Here is a 24,962-nt window from a genome sequence, read left to right as displayed (position 1 = left end):
TGCATGTCTGATGTATCGCAACTTTAGCAAACGGTCATACTGTCAACCTTTTACGTGTGTCATATTAAGCGACTAATTTCTCAAATTTGCGCGTCAGAAACTGGAAAGGGCCACACACCAGCTCATGATAGCTTCGCTGGAACTTCTCTCGCAATAAACAGAAGCGTTCACTTATAGCGTTCACTCAGCACTTGTAGCGTTCACTCAGCAATCGCCTTGGTTTCGAGTTATTCGGTTTTACTATATACCGACTGTTTTCGTTGATTCTCTCTTTCTCAATGCCGAGAGATATCGATTCTTCCTCCTTTGACCATTCCTTTGTTCACTTCAGATGTGTGAAACCACGTCAAAGGTGAAAAGCGGCTTCAAGGGTCGCATGTTCGAATCATGAGCGGGTGCTATTAGGTGAAGTCAAGTTCTGGCAGTCGGAATCAAAAGTCGAGGGGGGGGGGGGGACCTCACAGGACGTGACTTTGCTCACTCGTCCGGAGTCAAGGGGGCACTGGCAACAGCCCGACATTTCTGTCTGGCGATACCATCCCGCCAGCAGTATAAAACTGAGTGGAACGTTAAGGGAAAGCACAGGTCCACGGAACATCAGAGGTCGATACAGCAGGCGCTGACGTTATTTCGCGTTTGGAAGCCTTTCCGCGTGCGAGTGAGCGCGATCTGCGTGGGGCGGTCGCCGGGACGTTCCCTTCCGGCTCGTATAGATACACGCACACATCAAACCGCTCCCCATCGTCGGACACGGCGTTCGACTGCTCCCAAGACGAAGAAGGCGGGGCGACCGGCGGCCGTATCGGTTCGTCCCTCGGAATCAAACGGCGGCGCATCGGCTCGCATCTTCGGAGGCGGTCTTCGAACAAGGTGGGCCGATGCCGTCGCCGCCGTCGGGAGGCGGAGTCGCCGACGTCGAACGAGCCCCGATCGGCGGCAGCGCCGCGCCGACCGATCCCGACGGCCGCCGACGGCGAGGGAGCGACGAGGGGGAGGAGAGCCAGCGCACGCCAGGAGAGGGAAGATGGAAGATGGAGAAGCGTTGCCCCCCTCGCGCTATCGGCGCTCGCCGTCGCGCTCACGCGAGCGGTCGATGACGTCCGTCCGCCGGTTCGCGCTTTGAAATCTCACCGATTTCCAGCTTCCCGCGCGTCGCTCCGCTATTATTTGAGTGCTGAAACTAAAGCCTCATCGCACGCTGTGCTCGGGTGCAATGAGAGGAAAGCCACCCGAAGTATAAGATGAAGCACATTTTCCGTTTCCGTGTGAATGTTGCGGTTATTTCGGGCAATGCACTCACTGCAAGCTGCGCCCTGTGTCTTGTGAGGCAGCAGGGGCCATCCTCCGAGACAAGGCAGGCCACATTCATGATATTCTGTGCCTCGCATAGGATATATTTCTTGACGACCCAAGGGGCCCGCCATTACGATGCCAATTTTGGAATTAAGAAATTTTACGTAAACGGAGCGGAGGGAGGAAAGCAGAGATTTTCCCCACGTTTTTATATCAGACGTTCCAACTATAAGCCCCGAGAACTGCTCCTAGGTTCTCGAAGCGCATCCGGGGCCCTCGCATTTCTTGAGGCCATTTTTTTCTCGTCTTCGATAGAGTCCGACGGGTCCGGTCGACGCGAAAGCGATCGCGGGGGTAAGGGGGGAAGGGGGGACGAAGTGTCTCTGCGCATGCCCGGCCGTCCGGACGAACCGGAGGCCATCGATCCGGCAGCCGATTGGTCGGTGCGCGTTCGGCGGGACGGCCGAGCTAACGGCGCCGGCGCCGCCGTTGACGCCGCTGACGCCGGCGCTGGCGTCACGCTCCTCGCGCTTCGCTACTCCTAATTGATTTTCGAAGGCGCCGCCATTCCTGATTGGCCCCGGGAGTTCGACGACGGCGTTCCGCGATTGGTGCCGCCACGGGACGGGGGCGAAAGGGGGGTGGAAGCGGCACGACTGGTCGGCCAATCGCAACGGCCCGCGCCCCTTCGGACGTATCATCGAAGGAGGAAATACGCGGGCCCGGGTCGAAAGCTGAACTTTCACGCACGTACGAACGCACCGCCACTTCCGGCCTCCCCCCTCGACCGAACCGGTGGCGAAGAAGGAAGTTCGGCTCCCTCTCGCTCCTCTCCGCGGAACGATGCGGCACGATGGCCGATCCGCAGAATTGACGTCACGGACGATCGACGCGACGTACGGCGGAATCCAAGGGAGGCCCAGGCGATGCCATCGTGTCCGACCAAGCGGAGCCCGGGCTGCGCACAGCTATCGGAACGACACAATTGCAACTGCACTCCTTAACAAACTTTCTTCAAAAAGAAACAAAGAAACATTGAGGCAGTAAAAAGCGAAGCTGGGAAAACAGGCATGTCAAACCTTCTTGAAATGCCCTGTGAAATTTCCCTTATTCGAGTAAAGTCGTATATCGGCCGAATTGAACGATAAAGAAGCAGTAAAGAGTGCAATACCGCCTTGGATGCTGCATTCATTGGCTGATTCAACTTTCCGGCAGTAACCTCTTCATTTCATCTGCTTTATTTCCTCCTCATTTCTAAAGCTTGCATCAGGTGCAGTAAGCTTACAAAATTTCCGGCAATTTTTGCAGCAAAGCTGTTGGTTGGTCAGAATGTTTCTTGTCGTCGTCGTTACTCCAGCCAGGCAGAATACGCTTTGCGGCAAAGCCTACTTTCTGGCGAAAACTTTGTCGCTCTAATCTAACGAAGATATATCATGGAAAACTACCACTGTGCAATAAAACGCTAATACATGTTTTCGTTTAATCTGCATAATTTCTTCCCAGCGGAGGTGTAAATGCTTCGAAATTCCTGTCTACTGCCAATACGTGAACATGTGCGGGAGCAGTATGGTTACAGAAAACGGTTGTAACGTGTGCCTCACCTTAACAGTTCCGCAACAAATTATATGAAATTTGACCACTCTGGCGACTAAATTACTGTGGGGAGTTTCATCTGAGCCAATATAAGGGATATTTACTAGTCCCAGCTTTATAAGAAATAACGTGAAGCCGCCGCTCCCAGGTCATTTCAGCAACATCATCAGTTTCGGCAAAGCCACCGTGAAACGCACAGCCCCATGTTTGTCCGACAAAATAAAACAAATCTTCCCAAGTTTAAGCTAAATAACTCTAAAATATGCTAAATCACAAATAATAAATAATCATCCTGTGTTACTTTCACTCGTTCGATCTCGCATTTCAGTTGTTCGAGCAGCGCTCCGCCCAGTGCGCTCGTAAATAAAGTATAGTCAACTTCAATTTAGAGAGCATTTGCCGTTTATTTCGCAATACCGTTTTTGTTGTTACTTTAAGAGCTTTGCTGTCCAATCACTTTGGCGAAGATCAATGTTAATCAATTGCTATACTGGCCCCAAATGATATTCTTTTATTCTTATTTTTAAGGAAAAAATAAACATTTCGAGACGGACAAATTTAGGCCTTTGGTGCCTGCATTTCACAAGACCTGCACCTATACTCTTGTGGTAGTGCAGACGACGCCCCAAACTCCTTCTGCGCTCGCATGCACCGCAGTTAAATCGCTGAACAAAGTGCAGGCGCCGCAAGCTGCAGTGGCCAATCGAACGAGCCAGTGCATTCCCCAGTTCAGCCAGTGCAGCCAATCGAATTGTACGCGTGAGTCTCAAGAATCAACTTGGCGCGTAACGAAGTACTGTTGTTGGGACACGAAGGCACAAACAATCGCGTAATGAACTTCCCATTTTCCTCTGCCTTCCTGGGTTAAAAATTACACTATAACACAATTTCCCAGCTTCGTCCATTCGCCGATTGTTTCCCGATTGTTGAGAGCCGCGGGAAAGAAAAACATAAAAAACTCCACCTTTTACGCAAGTTTACAGTTTATTTTCCAAAAGTCTACCATTTGTAATTGTGGAGATAGCGGTCAGGGTTTTGTTCGTTGCTTTTGTCGGCGAGGATGCTGAAGGGTCTGGACTGAAGATTTCTAGCATACTACAACCACCGCCACCCACATCACCACCACCACCACCATTACTACTACTACTATATACTACTACCACTAATACTACTACTAGTATAACACTATTACTACTAATTGGGGTTGCGCCGCTGAACGCAAGACCGTAGAGGCAAAAACGAAAACGACGATGAGTCGCGGTTTCAGTGCGCGTTAAAATTGCCCAGGAGGTCCGGGGCCCTCCATCACGGGCCGCGTTATATATCCTATGTGTAGCTTCCGCGCGTAAAACCCCGAAAATTTTAGCTAATAGTCCAAAAACGTCATAAAGGTAATCTTAGGAGGGGCTTCTTAATTTTAGCCCCGTGCATAGCTACAAAATATCTGGAGATGGAAAATGCTCCCAAATGTTTCCAAATGCAACGGGATTTTTCTAAAATGGCTCCAAGCTGGCAGGGATCACAATATTTGCGAAAAATGTAATCTTCAAACTGTATAAAACGAAACAGCTCGTATAACCGTCCATGCCTGTCACCTTGGACATGACGAAATTACACACACACACACACACACACACACACACACACACACACACACACACACACACACACACACACACACACACACACACACACACACACACACACACACACACACACACACACACACACGCACACACACACACACGCACACACGCACGCACGCACGCACACACACACACGCATGCACGCACGCACGCACGCACGCGCACACACACACGCACACACACACACACACACACACACACACACGGTCAAATACACGCACACGCACACAAAAAAGAGACAGGACCACGCAGTTCGCATCTGTTATTCCCCTTGCGCTCATTTCATTTTCGTCGCTCGTCGAGAAATCTCCTGCAGTAAGTTTTGTGTTTCGAGAACCCCCCATCCCCCCTCCGCACACTGTTAATCTGGTTCCTTATAAGTTCCAGTTAAAAAGGGTGATCCATATATTTTATGTGGATCCGAACGAAACAATAACTGGAACGAAGCATATAGGTGGATCTTATCTGGAACCGTCAGCTTGTTTTCTTTATGTTCGTGGTTTTTATCTGGAACCGAAGAAATGGGGTCATGCGATGTCGGCGGTTCCGGTTACTGTTCCACTTATGTCCCAGTAAACGGTTGGGGAGAGTGCGCTTGTATATTTTTTGCTCGTGTCTTGATCCACATAACTCGTGCATGGCAGTGAAGTATGCACATTTTCATGCATCAACTGGAACAACGAACCGCATATATATTAGGTGCTTCTTGACCCAAGATGCACGTGCACGTTTAATATACACGCGCACACCGCACATAAAATCTAATGAACTTCGCCGACATATATGAAACTGCCTTGCAGCAGTTAACTTTCATAATACGGCTAAGCTGTAGTTTTAGTGATGTCCTTTGACAGAAAATGAAATCCCACTTTTTTGTCAACGCCGTACAAAGCATTAAAAATGTCGAGAGGAGGATATCTTAGGCAAAAGAAGAAATTGCAGGAACCCATTTCCAGGTGTTCTGCGGCACCCAAACCGCTTTCGTGAACATCGTATTTTTCTAATTTGAGGCGTCAAGCACAAAATCACCAGTGACTTCAATTTGAGAAGGACTAAACGTCTTCGCTTTCCCCGTCTGCCGTTCGGGCAAAGCCATAGCTGCTATAGCGCTGAAGAATTCGTGGTGCTCTTGCGATCATCTTCAGTACGAAATACTTGTTGAGGCCATTACATTTTATGCATTTGGCTTACAAAGTTTCGCAGAAACGGCAGCTTTTGTTCAACACTCAGTCATCATCTCGCTGTGGTGTAGTACGCGCTCAATGGTACTTAGTCCACGTTACTTATGTTGTGATGGGGTACATACATAATGGTAACCGACTGCGTCACATTTTACACTGCACACACCATGCTACGCATGCAGTTATATGCTAAGAAGTTCGTTTTTGTATTTTGTCTCGTCCCGGCTATTAATTTTCACAAGCAAAAACGAAAGCCTCTTTGCAGGAGGAGAACGACACAGAACCAGGAGAACTAAATATACCCGTGGCATCTGCCTTACATTCTATATATTTGTACTGAAACGTCATTCTTATTTCAAATTATGCATTGCAGTATCGCGAAAATTCGCAGTGTTACCATAATGTTGTTACTTGCCATAGTAATTCAAGTTCACCGAATGACCTGCCTTCTCCTCCTGGTCCCCCCGTTGCTCTTTTCGTGCACTATTGGTGTTCATGAAGAAAAACTGCTGGAAAACGGGCAGATGTATTATTACTCGCTAATTAGCGAGTATACACTGGATCCACTATACGGAAGTAGTTTTCTATACGGTGGATATCAAAAAGGGTTGTAGTATATATTATTGGTATTGGAAAGGCTTGTTGTCAAGAGAACGCAGTCAATAAAGAAGCGTCGTTTTGTCTTCACTGCAAAGAACGAAATAAAGCTGTCATCAAAGTTTACGCACACATACCGCACGCGCTCACGGCCCGCGGAGAGAAACAACTTTAGCCCAACTAACGTGTTAAATTGGCTAATATCTGAGCTCTTTGTTCCAGCCTCAGAGCCGCGTAGACGTCCGCTTAGAGGCCTACTCCCATTTTCCGAAGCAAATATAAGCGATCAAGGGTGCCGAGCTTGCGATCTCTTCCGCGGACTGGTCACTGGCCACGGCGTGCATCGCCCAAGGCACGGAGGAAGAAAAAGTTGACCGAAACCATTACGAAACGACCGCCACTTCAGTGCGGCATGCCGTGCGCATGCGTTGACAGCCGCAAGGCAGCGCCGCTTGCGTTGATGTGGTATAGTGGGACGGCAACGGGTACAACGACGATGAGAGAAAAACGGGACTGCGTGAACAATTTCAACGACAGCAGCGCCCCTACGTCTCAACGTTAACGCAAGCTAGTTTTTGTTCGTCCGCATGCAGCGCCACCAGTGGCCTTCTATAGCGGTTTTCTTGATTGCTCGCGTTATGCGCCTGATGTACTAAATGAACTTTCGGTCACACTGGCGGGAACGGTTACCAGTTTGGTTGTGGCGTGAAACTGCGGATTTCTTCATGTCCTCGGGCTGTATTTACTGTTCGACGAAGTGAAGTTTTGCCGGGAGGCGCAAAAAAGGTCAGTGCTGCGTATTTATGTTCTGGTAATGATTGTTGTTCATTGACTTGTTCATCACTGCGTCCGATAAACATGCCGCTACGCTGCCTGTTCGATGCGAGAAACGTTTGCGGCCGTTATTCACTTAAGCTTGTGTGTTTGTGGGTCGGAGTCGGCTTGACATTTCTGACTGCATACGTTAGCTAGTGCTATTTACAAAGTTGCTGGTGCGCGCATTTCTCGAGTCTGCATGTCCCCTTATGGTGTGGTGTTGCTTAGTTGTATATTGACGGTTGCTGTACCTGTCAGCGGTACTGAATCTTCTCGGGTTAGTCGCACGCTATTGTCTCGCGCGCACACACTGCACGGCTTGTTTGTCGGAGCGTCTGTCTTTAGACTTATCGGTATTTTCAAACTTCCGTGTTAATTGCGTTGTGTTGGTCTTCTGAGAGCCATAAATTTACTGTGCTAATCACGCTATTCCGCCTAATGTTGATGTGCGTTCAAGACGTTGGCGGCAGCACTGCTTACGTTTATCTGTGCTGTGTGTGTAGTTGTTCCCTGTTTCTTCCAATGCCTTCGATGAATTCAGATGGTCTATTTACACTAGTCAACTTTAGTTGGCTCCCTGACGTGTAGTGAAATGCAAGGGAAAGTGGTTGTCTGAGCAGAAGCGTAGTAACAAAACGTTCCTTTTGTGGAGGGGAAGTCAGGTGGAAACACGCAGAAAGTGTGGAGCCGTTTCTATGCTGTCAATGTCAGTGGTAACCTGAGACCTCAGAATAATTACCCATAAAGCTCATTGTGGACTATTAGAAGTTTTAACGTCACAAAATAAGTTTAAAAATAATTCATTCCTGCCATTTTATGCTATCAATGTCAGTGGCAGCTAGAGAGTTGGAATAATTTTCGAAACGCTCAGGTGCAAAGTTGTTGCATCATGATGTGCACCAAACATTAATCCATTTATGTTCTCCTTTGAACGTAGAAATTATACTGCAAAAGCAGATTGCTACATTCTGTATTCATTCTCTATGACCTGTTCAGAAAGAGTCTGTGGCTGACTGTGGAGACATTTGTCCCTCCACTGATAGGTTGTGACAAATGTTTTTGTTCCTCTGCAAAAAAAATGAAAACAAATTATTTCCATTCTTTACATGCTCCTGCGAAGTCATGGCTGTGGCATTTACTGGCTGAAGACATCTTCGGCATGCTGAAGGGTCGTCGAAGAGAGTGTGGCGGATTATGAATGCCCTGTGGAGCTCATAAGCCACAAAAGAGTACCTTTTGAGTCGTGCATATTGTGCAGATATTCACCAGTTCGCATAGACCAAGGACAGGTGAGCTTAAAGTATGTTCAAATATTTTTATATCTCAAATTGTTTAGCAAGGAAAGATTACCAGGGCTTCCGCTGTAAAAAAGACATTCGACTTTCGTAGAACGAATCAGACATTGTTCAATATTTTCTCGTGCTCCCTGGGTAAAGCAAAGCATAAATTTATTCTCTGATATTTTGTACTGTTTATTTTCTAGGCAATAGGGCGAAGATAGACCTAAAACAGCTGTACAAGGAATGCATATGGCCATTTTAATTGTATTTGGACCCCTTCTTGGAAGTGTATCATCAGAAGGCAACACATTAAAGCTCTTGCACAGGATGAAATCATTGCATTCTACAAGTAAGTACGCACTGCCTTTTTTGGGTCTTTCATGGCGCGTTTTTAGGTAGTTTCTTTGTAACTAATGGTTTGAAACTTGTTACTTCTTTTCAGTGACAGCTTGGCCTGTGGCTCAAGGTGACAGTAGGAGCTTTTCGGAACACGTCAGCGAAAGTGCTCTTTGAGGCGTCCCTGGTAAGCTGGCATTTTGTTTTTGCGGGACTCAATTTCTGGGGCTGTTCATCCTAATAGAATCTCACTGTTAAGAAGTTATCGTGAACGCCAATATTGGCCATTGTGTTCACATTACGCTTATTACGGATGATCGAACAGTGGCCAAAAAAACAATATTTTGTATTTAAGTTTTGTAAATATTTAGCTTTTACACCTTGAGAGTTGTTGCTGTGATTTGCCAGCACCACGGACACGCCCAACGTGGTTGCTGCTACAACAATACGGTGGCAACTGACGATTTAAATTTCCCGCTTTTAATACGCCCGTAGCACCAATAATACTCCCAAATACAGCCGTAGCATGAGTAATGCTTGCATTGGATTTTGACCGGTGGTTAAATAAGGGGTAATTTTTTTAAGGGAATTGTTTAGAGCACAGAAAGTGTCGTCTGCAAGAAAATGTGCTATAGTTGTGATTTATAAGAAAATGGTGCAACAGCCTAGTTCAGCATTAGTAAGCTCAACTTCTGCCTCATACCACTACGAACCGTGGAGGTAATACATATCGAGAGGGAAATATTTTAGGTGGAACGAATTCCTCAAGAATTTTCTGCCACAGTGCGATATTTATGATTTCCTATGACTGGCCATTTATTTCTTTGCGGTAGAAACATCGTTTAGCTGTAAGTTATATTAAGCCAGCCTAATTACAGCATTCTAGGGAGCACATTATACAGTACAGAGAACATTTTTTGCAGAGAGAAGGTGTGTAAAATATAATGCCGAAAGGTGATTACAGTAATTATTATTTGATTAATAAACGAAACCTGTCAAGAATAAAAAACCTTATATTAAGGATACCGAGGCAGCAAGGTGGGATACTTTCCAGAATCAGGGCAATTTCATTGATTGTCTGTGGTGATATTGTTTAGCGCACTTTCACCTTTAGCAGCACTCCCAGAAAAAACCCAAGAAATCACTGATTTTAAATCAATTACTGTGTTATGAAAGGGCCTAAGCAACTCTCTCATTTAAAGCAACCATGTAACAAAATATTCTTGTTTCCTTGAAGGTACATGAGGTGAGCAGTAAGTCTTCTCGAGGCCCGGCTATTCTGAGAGAAGGGACTGGCGCCATCAATATTGCCCGCAAGAAACACATCACGGATTCGACGCCTGCATTGTCACTTCAGGATGTGGTCATCCTCTTCGCCGCATATGTCATCTTTTTCATCGTGTCATCATGTTCTTATGGTTGTGTACCTTTGAAGAGTTCTTGGGACTTTTGCAGGGAGTTCTTGGAAAGCATGAGAAATTTGCCAGTGGCCTGGTGTCATTTAAGTTGGAGTCTGTTGAAATACTTCAAGTGTTCAGCTCTACTTGGGATTTTAAATTATTGGTAGAGGTTAAAGTATCTCTTGAAAGGCATGAAGGAGGTCAAATGAAAGGCATGAAGGGGGTGAAATCAGATGAAGAGGTTTAAGTTACTGGCACATGCAAGTTTCATGTCAACTGAACATTGAAGTCGTGCCTTATTTTTCATCATTGGCGCAATGCGCAGGCTGTCTTTAAATCTATAGTGGGTGTTAATGTAGTTCATGGCACCACATTGTAACCTCCTATTATTCAAGTGTAGCTCATGAGATTTTTTTTCGTGGCAGTGCTGCTGCTGATGCAAAAGTGACAGTGCTTATTTACGCAGATGGCTTCCGCCTTCATTGATAAATTTTAGTAGTGTATGTGAGCTGACAGCCATGCCATAGAAGAATTTAAAATGTGCGTATTTGGCTTGAACAAGTCTTCTCCTTTGAACAAAGTTGCATTTCTTACTTGGAAGAAGTAGGGCTTTGGTCACAATTACACCGACAGCAAGACGGGAGGGTTTTTATAGCACGCAACTGTGAATTTTACCTAAGGTAAAACGTTGAGGCTGGAAAAAATGCTTTCAAGTATGCTTTGTAAAACTGGTCCCCTGTATTATTCAACGCTGGCTTGTTTGCTTCTTAAGGATGTCTGACTTGTTCCCGCTTGAATTGATGACGTATATAATTAGGTTGCTTGTTAATTTTGATATGTGTAACATGCTTCCAGCTACCTCGTTTGCAAAATTATATAAGATTCACGCTGGCTTTTGTGAGATTTGCTGGGATGAATTATTTTAAACAACTACATATTGTTTGGTCAAGTAACGTGCCTTAAGTCAATGCCTTTTGAGGACGCTATAAAGTCTATTTTGCCTACAAATAGCTTGATGTTACACTTACGTCTGGTGTCAGGAAACTACTATATTTAATAATCATGTTTTAATTTTGGCATACTGCCGCATGTGACCTCTCGTGTCAAAATGTTTTATCGTTAATCTTGACTCGAGCGTTGTTTACCTAAACTCTTGCACTGCACTGTTGTAGGTTTGTGATGATACAACCGTGTATGGCTTGTTTTTAGGCCTTTCCCTACAATTTAATAGCAAACGGTATTTTCCCAAACAGTTATGCGTAAACATACTAACATAGTATGACAAGCGCAATGAGTAATTCCGCCTTTGAATTACCTTTGTTTATCTGACAGCATATTTGATGCTCACTGTTGTATAATGTCTGTCTCAGTGCCGCGGTAGACGCACGCGTCTATTTAATTGTGAAGCAGTTGACCCCAATACCGTCTTTATTAACCATGTTTTTGAGTAAAAGTGAATATGTCAAAATGCCACTTGGAGCCTAGTGTTATCGTTATGGTATTTATTCCTTGTACGTTGGTCATTTTCTGTGCAATTTAAAATAGACAGCTATTCAAGTCTGAAATGTATGAATACTAACACCCAATAAATTTGTATAGTATGTTGAAAAGCAGTGTAGGAGTCATAATAGTTTGTTTCGTGTGTATTTTAATGCAAGCATATTGTTTCTTTTACATGCAGCTAAAACCCAGCACAGGATTCTGCGGGTGAAGCCAAAGACTGTGCCGCTCTAGATGCCTCAGACCAACTTTTATATAGAACTGTGCTCTGATAGGCAACTGTTGGGAACTGTCAGGGACCACACTGCTGCGGTGGTTTCTGCTTTCCAATTGTTGGTATGACTGCGGATCATATATCAAGGCTGTGTTAAAATGGTGCTTGCGGTTTCCTGCTGATACCAATGCATCCGCCAGCCTGGCATATGACCTCGGTGTATACCGACAGGAAAGCAGAAATATTGGAAAAGTGGAGTCCCATAGAAAGCTTCCCATTGTCTATAGGAACACCGTTTTATATAAACAGCTGGTCTGAAGGTACCTGGAACGGCGCACCGGATAAATTCCATAATCATTTTACATGGACCAATGTTCCAGTAACTTAAACTACCATTTTATTTGGAACAGTGATCCGCATACTTTTATTTGGAACACCGATCCACATAATCTAGTTGCAAAAATATGTGGTTCACTGTTCCACTTAATTTTCAGGATATGTGGAACACGGTTCCAATTATATAACTGGAACTTTTTTGCAAAAAAGTTCCAGTTACTAAGTGGATCTTACGTGGAACCAGATTAAGAGTGCAGGCATGAGAAAGTTGACAGACATAGGCGGGAAGGGTCTTGTGGCGGTCACGCGCTCTGTGTTAAGCGGAGCAGCGCATACACAGGCCTGACGGTGTCCCCAGCGCAAGTGGTCGGGAACATGTCCGCATAGTTCAAGGTTCCTCTCGTGGCGATACCCGTCGTCACTCGATTCGGAGACGCGCGGCTTGGGCTTGCACGGCGCTCTCAAATCAAGCGCTATCAGAGACGGGCTCCAATTGGGCCCCGTATCGCTGCCAGTCAGACAGCGCCGGGCGCCCGAGCACCGACCCATTGAAACCTGAGTGCGATAAGGGGGAAGATGAAGAAAATAAGTAAGAAAGGATCGGTTTGGCGCCTGTCGGCCCCTCGCGCTTGTCAGGATGACAGGCGCGGGTCATCGACGCTGCACATTTGTTCGGCGGAAGAAGGGTTTCGCTTCCCGCAAAATCTTTCGGCGCCCCGTCTGAGCGCTACGGCATTTGTGCAATTTATGCGCGAAGTTGCACGCTGTAGACCACCTCCTGAAAAATAGAACGACATCTACACCCCTCATCAGCCGCTCTCGCTAGGCCGTCGTTGCAAGATTGAACAGAAGAAGTACACCGTAGTGGTGCACGCTGGCCATGCAGGAGACCAGAAAAGAAGAACACGGACTTCACCCAGAAGGTCACAGGAGGGACCATGTGCAAGTGCCCCCAGATATCATGAACTCTCCGACATCTTAACCTCCCTCCCCCTGCCCTTTCAGTCAAAATAAATTCTCTCTCTCCCTCTGTCTTTGCAAGTGCCGGGAAACAACTTAGCCGCACTCGTAAACCGTATACTGAGAACGCGCGTTCATTAGGCATACGTAGCAATATGGTAGGTAGCCGCAACAGGAAACTATAATTTCGTCAACACATTCTTGTTCGGAGTACGTGCCGAGTGGCGTTAGTAGAAGTAGTAAAACTAAACTTTGAGGCTTTGTTGAGTGATTCAAGTTAGGATAGTCAATCTATAACTAACCCTTAACATGTACAGCGAGTCTATAGCAAATCCAAAAAGTTGCAATAGAGTGCGAAAATGAGGGATTGCATGACCTCCTGTTGCTCCAGCTTGCTCTTTAACTATGGTGTAACTGAAACACACGTACCAACGCAGCTCGGAGACACTCCCCTTCCCTGTCCTGTAAGTATGACCCCTGCGGAATGGTAATATTCAATTGCCATCCCTGAACGACAAAACATTCACGCATCTCCACGAAGTGAATCATGACGAGTGGGCGAAGCACTGGGGATCGTTCTTACCGTAAATCACCCGTGGCATTGCCCACTCACGCATGTAAATGAGTGACAACGCGTGTGTACATTATATACAATTCCAATTTAATCCAATCCGACACAATTTAATCAAATCCAATCCAATGCAACCCAATCCAAATCCAATCCAATTCAATGCTCCTCGCGCATGCGCAACACTGTGTACACGGACGCCAAGGGACAAGCCACGGACAAAGCGAGGTCCTAAGGTGCTTCGCCTCGAAAATGGGTCTGCTTAAACACGCCGACAAAACATGTGCACACTGAAGTGTATACGGTGACTTTAAAAAAACTATTTCACTGATACGGAGTGACGTCTTTTTTCTTTTTTTTTTTTCTAAGACGGTGTGAAATTTGTTATTCGTCCTTCAAAACTAGAAATACCTTCGTTATTGTTTTTATTTCTCCGTGTTTAGGGAAAATAATCATGCACCCCTCCGTCTAACGACGACGATGGTTGAACGCGCAGCGTTCTCGTGGGGGATTCCTTCGTAGTGGTCTGAGTTTGGACTTTGACTCGCACACGGGTTGAACTTTGATTGATTGATTGTAGGGTTTAACGCGCCGACGCAACGCAGGCGATGAGGCGCGCCAGTGGAGGGCTGCGGATTAATTTTGACCACCTGTGGATCTTTAACGTGCGCCGAAATCTCGAACACACGGGCTTGTTTGCTTTTCGCCTCTATCAGAAAAGCGACCAAAAGCAAAAACGCCCGTGTGTACGAGATTTCGGAAATATGACTACTTGAGCTTTGACTTGGACTTGCACGCAGTTTGAAATTTTGATCGCAACGACTTTGACTTTGAACCTTCGCCGTTTGATTCGCACGAAGAAAGCTCCGCTTTCAACATAGACGGAGAGGGGAATAATTTTTTCTGTCTAAACCCGCCACGGTGGCTCAGTGGCTATGGTCTTGTGCTGCTGAGCCCAAGGACGCGGGTTCGATTCCCGGGCCGCGGCGGCCGCTTTTCTGATGGAGGCGAAAAGCAAAAACGTCAGTGTGTTCAAAATTTCGGCGCACATTAAAGATCCCCAGGTGGTCAAAATTAATCCGGAGCCCTCCACTACGGCGCGCCTCATCGCCTGTGAAGCTTTGGCGCGTTAGACCCACAATCAATTCAAATTCAAATTCAAATTTATTTTTCTCTCAACATATTGCAATGTCGATGGTCTCCCGGCAAGAAAGTGTTTCTACAATCAATCAATCAATCAATCAATCAATCAATCAATCAATCAATCAATCAATCAATCAATCAATCAATCAATTTATCTGTATAATTTCCATGCCCATGCACCCCTCTCCAAATCCCAAGTGCTTCGACTATATGTCCAAATAGCGCAATTGGATTGACGTCGTCTTCGGAACACGAGGAACCCAGGTTCGATTCCAACCTCGTGACCCACGATCACTCATCCTCATCGTCAAAGAAAGTTTGCTTTCCTGCAGTGTGTCTTCGACACGACATACGTCAGCAGGGCGACAAAGAAAGCTCTTTAATAAGTTGCTATCGAGCGGAGGCGAGTATTCACTTGTTGTGTCCAAGATTAAAAATGAAAGTGGGGAACGGTGCGTACAACACATGAAGTGGGAGCTTTCATCGTTAAGTTCGGTATTCACATAACAGAAAAGTAACCATTTGACGCTGCCCTGCTGTCTGGATGCATGGAATGAACATTATGAGGTCTCCTTCAGAATTTTGCCAGGAGAGCGAGAGAAGTAACGTAACAATGCTACGTGTATGTCCGAATGCGTCAAGTAGTTTTTTAATTGAACAAAAAAAAACAACTTTGGGTAACGCTGTAATTGAACCCACGGTATGAGTGAGAGTGCACCCACAAACCGGATGAAATATTTTCGATTTCCTAATAAGCACTGCGTGCGATTTTCTCCCGCATCGCATTTTCACACATCGCAGATTTAATTCTCGTAAAGTGTTCCATTAAACATTGTAGAAGGTCGTTAAGCTGACACCACCGTGATAGAGAGAGAGAGAGAATTAAAGTTTAAGCGAGCAAACGGTGGTCGTTGAGCCGTCACCCGCTGGAGTGGGTTCGCCTCAGTCCACGTATACCCTCGGCCCTTGGCACCATGAATCTCGGTTTATTTTTTGCTCGCAGAAAGCTGTACTATATAATTTTACAGAAGCGAATCGCTGTTATTTACATTTTCCTAATTGCGCACTTTAATACTATAACGTTTCTTTTCTTTCGTTATTGACGCGCCTGAAGGCGTTCGTCACGCGCCAGATGTGCACCCCGCGCGGAGTCATTTTATCAGCGTCCCGCCTGCCGTGGGGGCCACAGCGGCGGCAGTCATACAGCGTGTCAACAACATTGAACGGAGAACATTAAACGCGCCCGCCGGCAACAAAGAGGCGGCAGGGAGGAAGGCGCGAGGCCAACCATCCACGCTCGCACGCACGTCGCCGCCGCCGGGCCAAAATATGGCCACACGCGTTTGTGTGCTCCCCTCAAAAGCAGCAGAAGACGGCGGCGGCACCAGCGCTCGCTACAGCAACAGCCTCCTCCTCGGGGCTACATGTCGCCGAGAGAAGCTTTTCACGACAAGGAAACCAACCATCGCGAACCGTGCTAGCGCCCTTTAGGAGCGAAGGTCAGGGTCCGCGCACCACGCGGTTAACACGACGACACAGCGCCGCAGCGTCAACGCTCGCTAGCGACCGCGACGACATCGCCCGCGAAGTGAACGCCGAGAGCGCGCCGCTGGTGGACGGGAAATGCGCTGCTCGAATGCGTGTCCGCGAGTTTGGAGTGCATAGAACGACGATGCAAAACCCTTCACCATTGCCCAGACGACGGAGAGAAGAGACCAAAAACGGAAGAAAAGCAGATTCCTGTTGACGGAGAAATATCACGCTGGCCAGATGCGGGTGAGGGGGAGGGGTACGTGGTTGGTTGCACTATACGTCGCGCGTTTTTAGACAAAAATTCCTCCGCGGTTTACTGGGCTTAGGGAATCTTAGGAACCCGACACGGGCTGACAGCTTCTCGCCCGCCAGAATCGGAGAGCGTTCCGCAGTTGCAGACATCGCTCGTTGTTTCTGTTACACGCGCGGGCGACGCGTTGGTGAAGAGGGTTCAACAGCCTCGCAAATCGACGACGGCGACGTTCTCCTCGAGTGAGCGGAAAAGTCGTTTAGGTGAGATAATTGCTGCCGAGGAAAAAAAAAAAGTTGAAAGGCTCAAGATTGTGTATACATTTCTGCTGCGACGAGCTTCGGCAAAGAACATGGAACTTATGAAATACTAACAACAGCTACTAGACTTATTCTTAAGCTAGTTAGCCTAAACATGAAGTTGGCCTTAAATGTTTGCCCATCAGGGATTGACCCGACTCATTAGGCACTTTGTCTAATTTAAATAATAATTTTGCCCGAAGCTATACAGATGAGCGCTACGAGTGTTACTATACTCTAAAAAAATAAAAATAGTCATCAGGAGTAACCAAGTTAACGAAGATGGGCACAACTTCTCTTAAATCTAAGGTGAGCGGGAAATAAGCGCGTGCACACCCACACACCCACACACACGCACGCACACACAAACATACGCGCACGCACGCGCGCACACACGCGCGCTCGCGCGCTCGCATGCTGAGCAATTTTTTCATCCATCTCAGCAGTATATGCTACCCAATGCTCGATGAATGCATTGCGTGGGGTGAGGAAAGGGAAGGTATTTCTTACTACAATAGTGATTCACTGTCCTTTATATATATATATATATATATATATATATATATATATATATATATATATATATATATATATATATATATATATATATATATAGCGAATCAGAATAGGAAATGAGGGGCTCGTAGAAATAACACAGAAATAAGGGTTGGCAGTCAAGAAAACCTCGGAAAGCAAAGGGGAGGTTGTGGTAGGTCATTGAAACAGATAAAGAATTTGGAAAAAAAGATAGAAAGCGAAGAAAAAATGCCCGCCAGGTGGGATCCGAACCCACGACCTCCAGAATACCGGGTTCATATATATATATATATATATATATATATATATATATATATATATATATATATATATATATAGAAATAAGGGTTGGCAGTCGAGAAAACCTCGGAAAGCAAAGGGGAGGATGTGGTAGATCATTGAAACAGATTAAGAATTTGGAAAGAAAGAAAGAAAGTGAAGAAAAAATGCCCGCCAGGTGGGATCCGAACCCACGACCTCCAGAATACCGGTCTGGTGCGATTTTTTCTTCACTTTCTTTCTTTCTTTCCAAATTCTTAATCTGTTTCAATGATCTACCACATCCTCCCCTTTGCTTTCCGAGGTTTTCTCGACTGCCAACCCTTATTTCTGTGTTATTTTCAACGAGCCCCTCATTTCCTATTCTGATTCGCTACATGCATAGCGAGGGCCTCTGTTCTGGCAGTCTTGTTGCCAAAGGGAGCTTAAGAGGGTTCAAAGCTGGTCGACCACTCTGGACATGTCGTAGACACTCGAGTCACGACCCGGGGGTTAAAAAGAAGGTCCCCTTCACCCCGATTAGTCCGAATGGCGCTGGCTACCACCCCCAAGCACAGGAAACAAACATACCTAACATAAATACCCCAGAAAGTGAATGGGAAAATCGCCCCGCCGGTAGCGTAGTGGTTATCGCACCAGACCGGTATTCTGGAGGTCGTGGGTTCGGATCCCACCTGGCGGGCATTTTTTCTTCACTTTCTTTCTTTCTTTCCAAATTCTTAATCTGTTTCAATGATCTACCACATCCTCCCCTTTGCTTTCCGAGGTTTTCTCGACTGCCAACCCTTATTTCTGTGTTATTTTCAACGAGCCCCTCATTTCCTATTCTGATTCGCTACATATATATATATATATATATATATATATATATATATATATATATATATATATATATATATATATATATATATATATTCGCCCTGAGGAAAGCAAGTTCTCTTTGCTGAAACGTTGGCCACAATTGTGCTTTTACCTTGTTCGAAGTTTTTCTTCTCTTATATATATATATATATATATGTATATATATATATATATATATATATATATAGAGAGAGAGAGAGAGAGAGAGAGAGAGAGATCTTCCCATCTCCGTCTTCATACCCTGCGAATTCTAGACTACGTATGTATGTGCATGCGTTCTCACGTGTGTGCATGTGTGCAGATATGTTCGAGTATATATGGACATGTGCGTATGTATGTAGGGATCTCCTATAGCAGCGAGCTTTAAAATCACCATCACTGTTCCATCAGTCTGCCCACAGCAGTAACGCTTCCTTTCCTAAACGCCTATCACGCATGCGCTCAGCGTCAGGTGGAACATGTGATAGAATGACAGGTAAGGCCTGTATATTCAAACTCCGCATATTGCGGTGACTGAAGGCAACACGAACGGGTATTGCCGGCACGGGTGGCCATATACGGACGTGTCCGCTTAATAAGCGAAGATATTTTAATGCCAAAACAATAAAAGCTCAATAAGCGATTGATTGATTGATTGATTGATTGATTGATTGATTGATTGATTGATTGATTGATTGATTGATTGATTGATTGATTGATTGATTGATTGATTGATTGATTGATTTAACGCGCCGAAGCTACATTGGACTATGAGGCGTGCCGTAGTGGAGGACTCCGGATTTATGTGGCCCCCTGGGGATCTTTAACGTGCGTCGAAATCTCGACACACGAGGTGTTTTCTCTTTTCGCGTCTACCAAGAAAGCTACCAGCGCTGCCGGGATCGAACCCACCTCTTTGGGATTAGCAGCACAACGCCATAGCCGATCAGCCACCGCACCGCAGAGGGTAAGTCCAATAAGCGAAAAAATAAAAACCGTGGTTGATTCCTCTGTTACAGGAATCAGTAAAACACGAAAGTGAAATGTGCAGCGAAATCTGCCGCTGAGCATGATTTGCGGGTCGGTGGCTGTCTTGTGGGCGTGATTGGCGAGCGACGTCCTGCTGGTGGGTCGCTTCGGCAAAGGTGTACTGCCGTCATCTCCGTGAGGGATATGGCGTCAATAAAATCTTGGCGTATCCCGGCATAAAACACTTTCGTGTTAAAATATAAAACCCGAAAACGAACAACCCTAAGTATAATGTACTCTTTAGTACTAAAGGTTGCTTCCCCGCAAGAAGACCCTGGGAGCAGGAGTGCACCCTTTACAGGTCGCTTGCTACGTTTTACAGGCGTCGCTTACGGGACGGATATGACGTCAGCGAAATCTTCATGTATTTGTGAATTTAAATTAAAAATTGTGAATTCGTATTAAAAAGCCGGCATCGGCGGCGGACCCCGGGAAACCGCTTTTTGGGAAGCGCTCCGTTGTGCGAGGCGTTCCATTGCGCCAGCTTAAACACGACAGCAGCGAGAGGTTGCCACCAACGCAGCACGTCGCACTGTATAAAGTAAGGCAGCGGAAGAACGCAGCCAAACGAACGAACAGACAGTCAGTGAAATTCGCCAACGTCAACTCACCCAGTATACACGGCGGTAGGAACTAGCAGCGGCGTAGCGCGTAGGAGCCAGATTGCAGCCAGATCAAAAGCGTTAGGGCGTATCGCAAAACAAAGCGTCTCAAGCGGCAAGATTATAAAGCCCTTCAAGAACACTAGGCGTGAAAAAAAAATGGAGGCCGTTAAATGAGACATAATGCTTTCGCATTCACAACGAATAAGACATGCTTAGGTGTCCTCAGCCTTTTTTTTTTTTCCGAGAGCTCAGTTTTACCTTGTCCGGGGAAGAGGGTGACAAATCTTGCAAGTTCATGCAGCGGAATACGACCAATGCACACGACCAATGCGTGCGTGACGTCAGCCCAGCACACGGGCCACTTTGCCGCTTATTAGGGTGCCCGCTTGCCGGTAGCCGTGCAGGAGTGTCCGCCGATTCTGGAATTACGAAAGCTGTCACCGTGCCACGGTGTAAGAATATTCTTACACCGTGCACCGTGCTTAAAGGAACCCTGCAACACTTTTTAAAACTTTTTTTGCTATCTTACATGCTTGCAGAACATAGTCATCCAACACACCCAGTACTTGGATTAGGGGGTCGCAAAGTACCTCAGCCAAAAATTACTGCTCTATGCTCATCAGATAAGTTGGAAACTCGCTCAAAAGATTTTTCTCTCTTTCCCGGTCTCGACGTTCTTCGACGGCCCGAATTACGTCACTAAGGTCATGTAGCGGCTCTTAGCCGGTTTTACTTCACTTGCAGCAATGAACGCTTTTCAATAGCAACTTAAAAAAAAAAAAAAAAGCCACGGAAACAAAGCAGAAGCGGAAGGCCTATCTGGTGCGACGAGCAAATCACGCAGTGCCACTCCGTGCTGGCGATAACTGTAGCTTTCGCAGTTGTTCCAGACTCGAAGGAAAGAGTGAAAGCGCTTTTCGAAAGTGTTGCAGGGTCCCTTTAAAGTGCAGGCTGCTGATATTCTGTGCTGTTTTTTTTTTCCTGGAATAGCGGCATAACCGTAGGTGTGTTCGTTTTCGGGTAAAACCCGATTTTACCCTATTTTTACACCTCGAATATGTTTCAGGAGAATCTGGTTAAACCCGATTTCTCCCCAAATGGACTTTTCAAATTAGCGATCTGCACAACCGTGCGCTGACGGTCCGCCATTCTCAACCAGTACTTGCTGGAAGCAAGCCCCACAAACACAGCTGTCGAACTCATTGAGTATCGGCAAGACTCTGCCGCGCGCTGACGCAAGGCTCTAAAATGCCGCACTTACATTGTTGTGCCTAGTTAGCGGAAGCTGTGATGTCGACAGAACTTTCTCCTGGCTGAGATATGTTGTTCAACGATCGCACAGGTCTCTGGGTGGAGGCCGACATGTTGTGCATGTAGACGATAATTCATGTAAACAAGGATGTGTAAAAAATCGATGACCAGCTTTTTTGTGAATAAAATGTTTCCTTTCGTAGATGCCATCAGTGCTCTTTACTGTCATCATTACTGATTCGTTTCCAAACAAACATCAAATTTCGGAGAGTATTTGCTAGAAAACCCTCATGTCCCCATGATTGCCTGCTTGAAAAAAGACTACAAAGAGGGAAACAGCGCAACACAGACGAAACATTGTCCTTCTCCCAAAAAGAGATTAATTTTCTGCCTCACAGATAGTTCAGCACGTGTTTGTGGCACATGGCGTTGGTGTAGTGTGGCGATCGGTTGCGTTATCGCCAGCTTTCGTGTTTTTTTCTGCCTTTCCCGTATGTGTTGACTGTCAGCGTATATATGTGACATGCCGAAAAATAAAGTCAGTTGTAAGCCAGCGCTCGTGGTTCTCAATTTCTTCTTCTTGTGTTTCGCCTGTGTTGCGCTGTTCCCCTCTTTGTAATTATGCACCAAATCGCCCAAGCCTTCACCTTTGAAAACGCGTTAGAGTTGATTAAGAAGCTCGGATACCTTCTGATAAAATACACTGAGTGTATTACTTAGTACATCTGTAGATTTAACCAGAAAAAAAAAACCCGAATTTAGGAATAGTTTAGAAAAAAAACGCGATTTCTTCCCGATTTTTAATTTTAAAATAGCACCCACTTTATACTCCCCGATTTTAAAAAAAGGTATAAAACACGAAAACGAACAACCCTAAGCATAAGGCAAAAATGGTAGCAGATTGCGCGCGTATTTTGCTGTTGCCGAAGTTATAACTTATGAATCCGCCTCTGGCACCGGCGTGCGCAATTTTGAGAGCGAAATTTCTTCTAATTTTGCATTATGGCTCAAGTGAAAAGTGCACGGGAACAGAAATGAAGTTATATTTTGAAACAGTGTTGAATTCAAATGAAGGAGAATATCTTGCGTGTGGCCCTTGTTTTTCACAATGGGCGAGGGTATACATATACAAGGCGACAGATGGGGGATCAGAAGTGATCCGGAAATGACGTTGCGGGAAAAAAATGAAACGCAACACATCCGCTTTCACGTGATTGCCCGCAAACTGCGTAACTTCGAGGTTTGGGCAAAATTTAACGAAAAAAAAAATTCAGAGCCCTTCCCTTCAGTGAAGAAGGAAGTGCAGTGACGCTGGCACTCTGGTAAGATTTGTTATGTCGGGTTTAGCTACATTAGATATCTGCGAAGTTGCGGATGGTTACACAATCTCTACGTCAGTCTAAGGACGCACGCGATAGGTGGGTAGAGACAATGACGTCTTTAGTGCGCCGCACAGGTGGCCGTCGAAGAGTGCTTTTGCATTGCTCAATATCAGAGGGGAGAGAGACGCCGCGCGTACCGAAGAGTACCGCATTCTCGCGCGTATAACCCGCCCCTGCATATAATTCGCACCCCCCCTTTAAGCCCGCCGGGAAAGAAAAAAAAATCTCGCGTATTGCCCGCACATTTGATACAGGAAAGGCTGCACCAAAGCTACAGCTCAAGCAACACATCACACCCTATGTAGACAGAAAAAGCTTAGTATTTAGCAAGTAGAATACACTGACTGCAAGGCAAAAGTCACGATTCACTAATAAAATTCAGTTGTTAGAGTGCGCTAGTCCTTGTTTGTTCATCCTTGTCCTTGTATGTTTTGCGCAATCGCTGCAATGGGAGGCTTAGTCAGTGTTACTGTGTAGGAGCTTCACGGCACAACGCGCATTGCTGTGAAGATGCACTAAAAAAATCCCGCGGATTATCGGCACCCTTGCTTTGCCACTGAAATTTCCGCATTTCTGGTACGCGTTTTACGCGCGAAAATACGGTATACACGACTCGAGAAAGAGGCGGTGGCGGTGGAAAAGATTATAAAGTGGGGCTGTAATCATACGCCCTCCATAGATGGTCATGCTTCACTGGGCACCTATGATGTGGGAAAGCCAACTTACAAAAACGAAGCTTACATAGATTCCCTAAAGTCGGTTTCAGCTATACGCACATGTGCATTGCTAAGAAAACGCTTTCTCAAGAGCAACATAAGCAGTTTTATACTAAAATATCGAGGTCACTTGACCCTTTTTTTTTATTTTTATGGATTTTTATACAGCGAAAATTGGTCTACGCTTATAGTCTGTCACCGGAGACGATCTGATGAATCCTATCTATATACAGCTTCACGCTAAAACGAAGCGATAAACGCTACAGTAAGCCGTCAGTAATGTGAACAGCGCGATACCTACAGCAGAAACGTAAGGAGGCTACCTGAAGAATTGACAAAACCGCAGTTTAATTGACACGAACCCAATTTAATTTCTCTTTACAGCAGCGGCCATTTTGCTATTTCGGCGGCCATTTTGGCGGCCGACGACTACGGCCACTTTTCACGCCTGATGAGACACCTAAGGCTGTCGCCTCAACAAATGTAGCCTTCTCTGTGCGCAATACCGATGGCGGTCGACAAGGTGAAGAGGGAACAACAACGCTCATTCCGCGGTCCGTGCGCTCTTCTCCGCACTGGGATGACGGCGCTTCGGCAACTATGGCGCTCAACACCCGAGCGTTGTGCACGAGCCTTTGCGGGCCTTCTTTGTCCGCGATTCCTGGAGAGGGATCACGAAGACAGTTGCACCTCTTTTCCCGCTCCCTGAATGCGACCGGGCACCCTCCTCTCAAGGAAAATAATGGGCAGATTCTTTCCTCTCGCCGCGTCGTGATTGCCACCTTCTCGAGTGTGTGCGACGAACATTTCACGCCTGTATTTCGGCGAGAAACCACGGCGTTTTGTGAGGACAGCGAGCGATGTGTGTGTGAGGACGCCGGGCAAGAACAACAGATTGAGGAAACGGCTGAAGCCGCCGAGACGACGTGACATGAAGAAGAAGCCGAGGGTATACTGTGCACATAGGCCGAGTGTATACACGCCGCGTTTGGGGGCCTCATTTTGAAGCGGGCCTGTGGGAGTGACTTGTGTCGCATGCTGTCGATGCGTTTTCTTTTTGCCTTCTTCCTCCATGCTTCTTCTTTCTTTTTTTCACCTGAAGTTATTCTCTTTTTCCCCTTGGGCGAGGAAATACGAGCGGCCGTTTATCCACCTTCATTTCGTGCGCGTCTGTGACCAAATCGGGTAAACATGTCGTGTCCGAGTTTGAAAATGTCTTCACGCAAACGTTCCTAAGGAGACGCCTGCTCCGCACACATGGAGAAATAGCAGCATACCTTCGGTGTACGTGACGGACAAAAATGTCTCGGAGGCACAGTGCACCCAAATGTCCTCTCAGCCGGACTAGAAGCTCTGCCATAAGTATACAGTCGACTAG

General features: G+C 46.2%; 1 protein-coding gene and 1 long non-coding RNA gene across 2 annotated transcripts in view; one reads left to right on the top strand and one right to left on the bottom strand.

The window, feature by feature from the left end:
* The window catches only part of Ct (homeobox protein, cut), an 845,317-nt gene that overhangs the window by 458,469 nt on the left and 361,886 nt on the right, over positions 1–24,962 (bottom strand).
* LOC144147386 (uncharacterized) lies at positions 6,946–11,789 on the top strand. The gene is made up of 5 exons (XR_013317911.1): positions 6,946–7,096; positions 8,247–8,415; positions 8,610–8,755; positions 8,849–8,929; positions 9,980–11,789. It is a non-coding gene; the product is annotated as an uncharacterized LOC144147386 (long non-coding RNA).

Source organism: Haemaphysalis longicornis, unplaced genomic scaffold, assembly GCF_048455015.1.
Source record: "Haemaphysalis longicornis isolate Haplotype H1 unplaced genomic scaffold, Haemaphysalis longicornis Haplotype H1 scaffold_7, whole genome shotgun sequence".
Taxonomy (NCBI): Eukaryota; Metazoa; Arthropoda; class Arachnida; order Ixodida; family Ixodidae; genus Haemaphysalis; species Haemaphysalis longicornis.
This window is presented reverse-complemented; position numbering and strand designations above follow the sequence as displayed.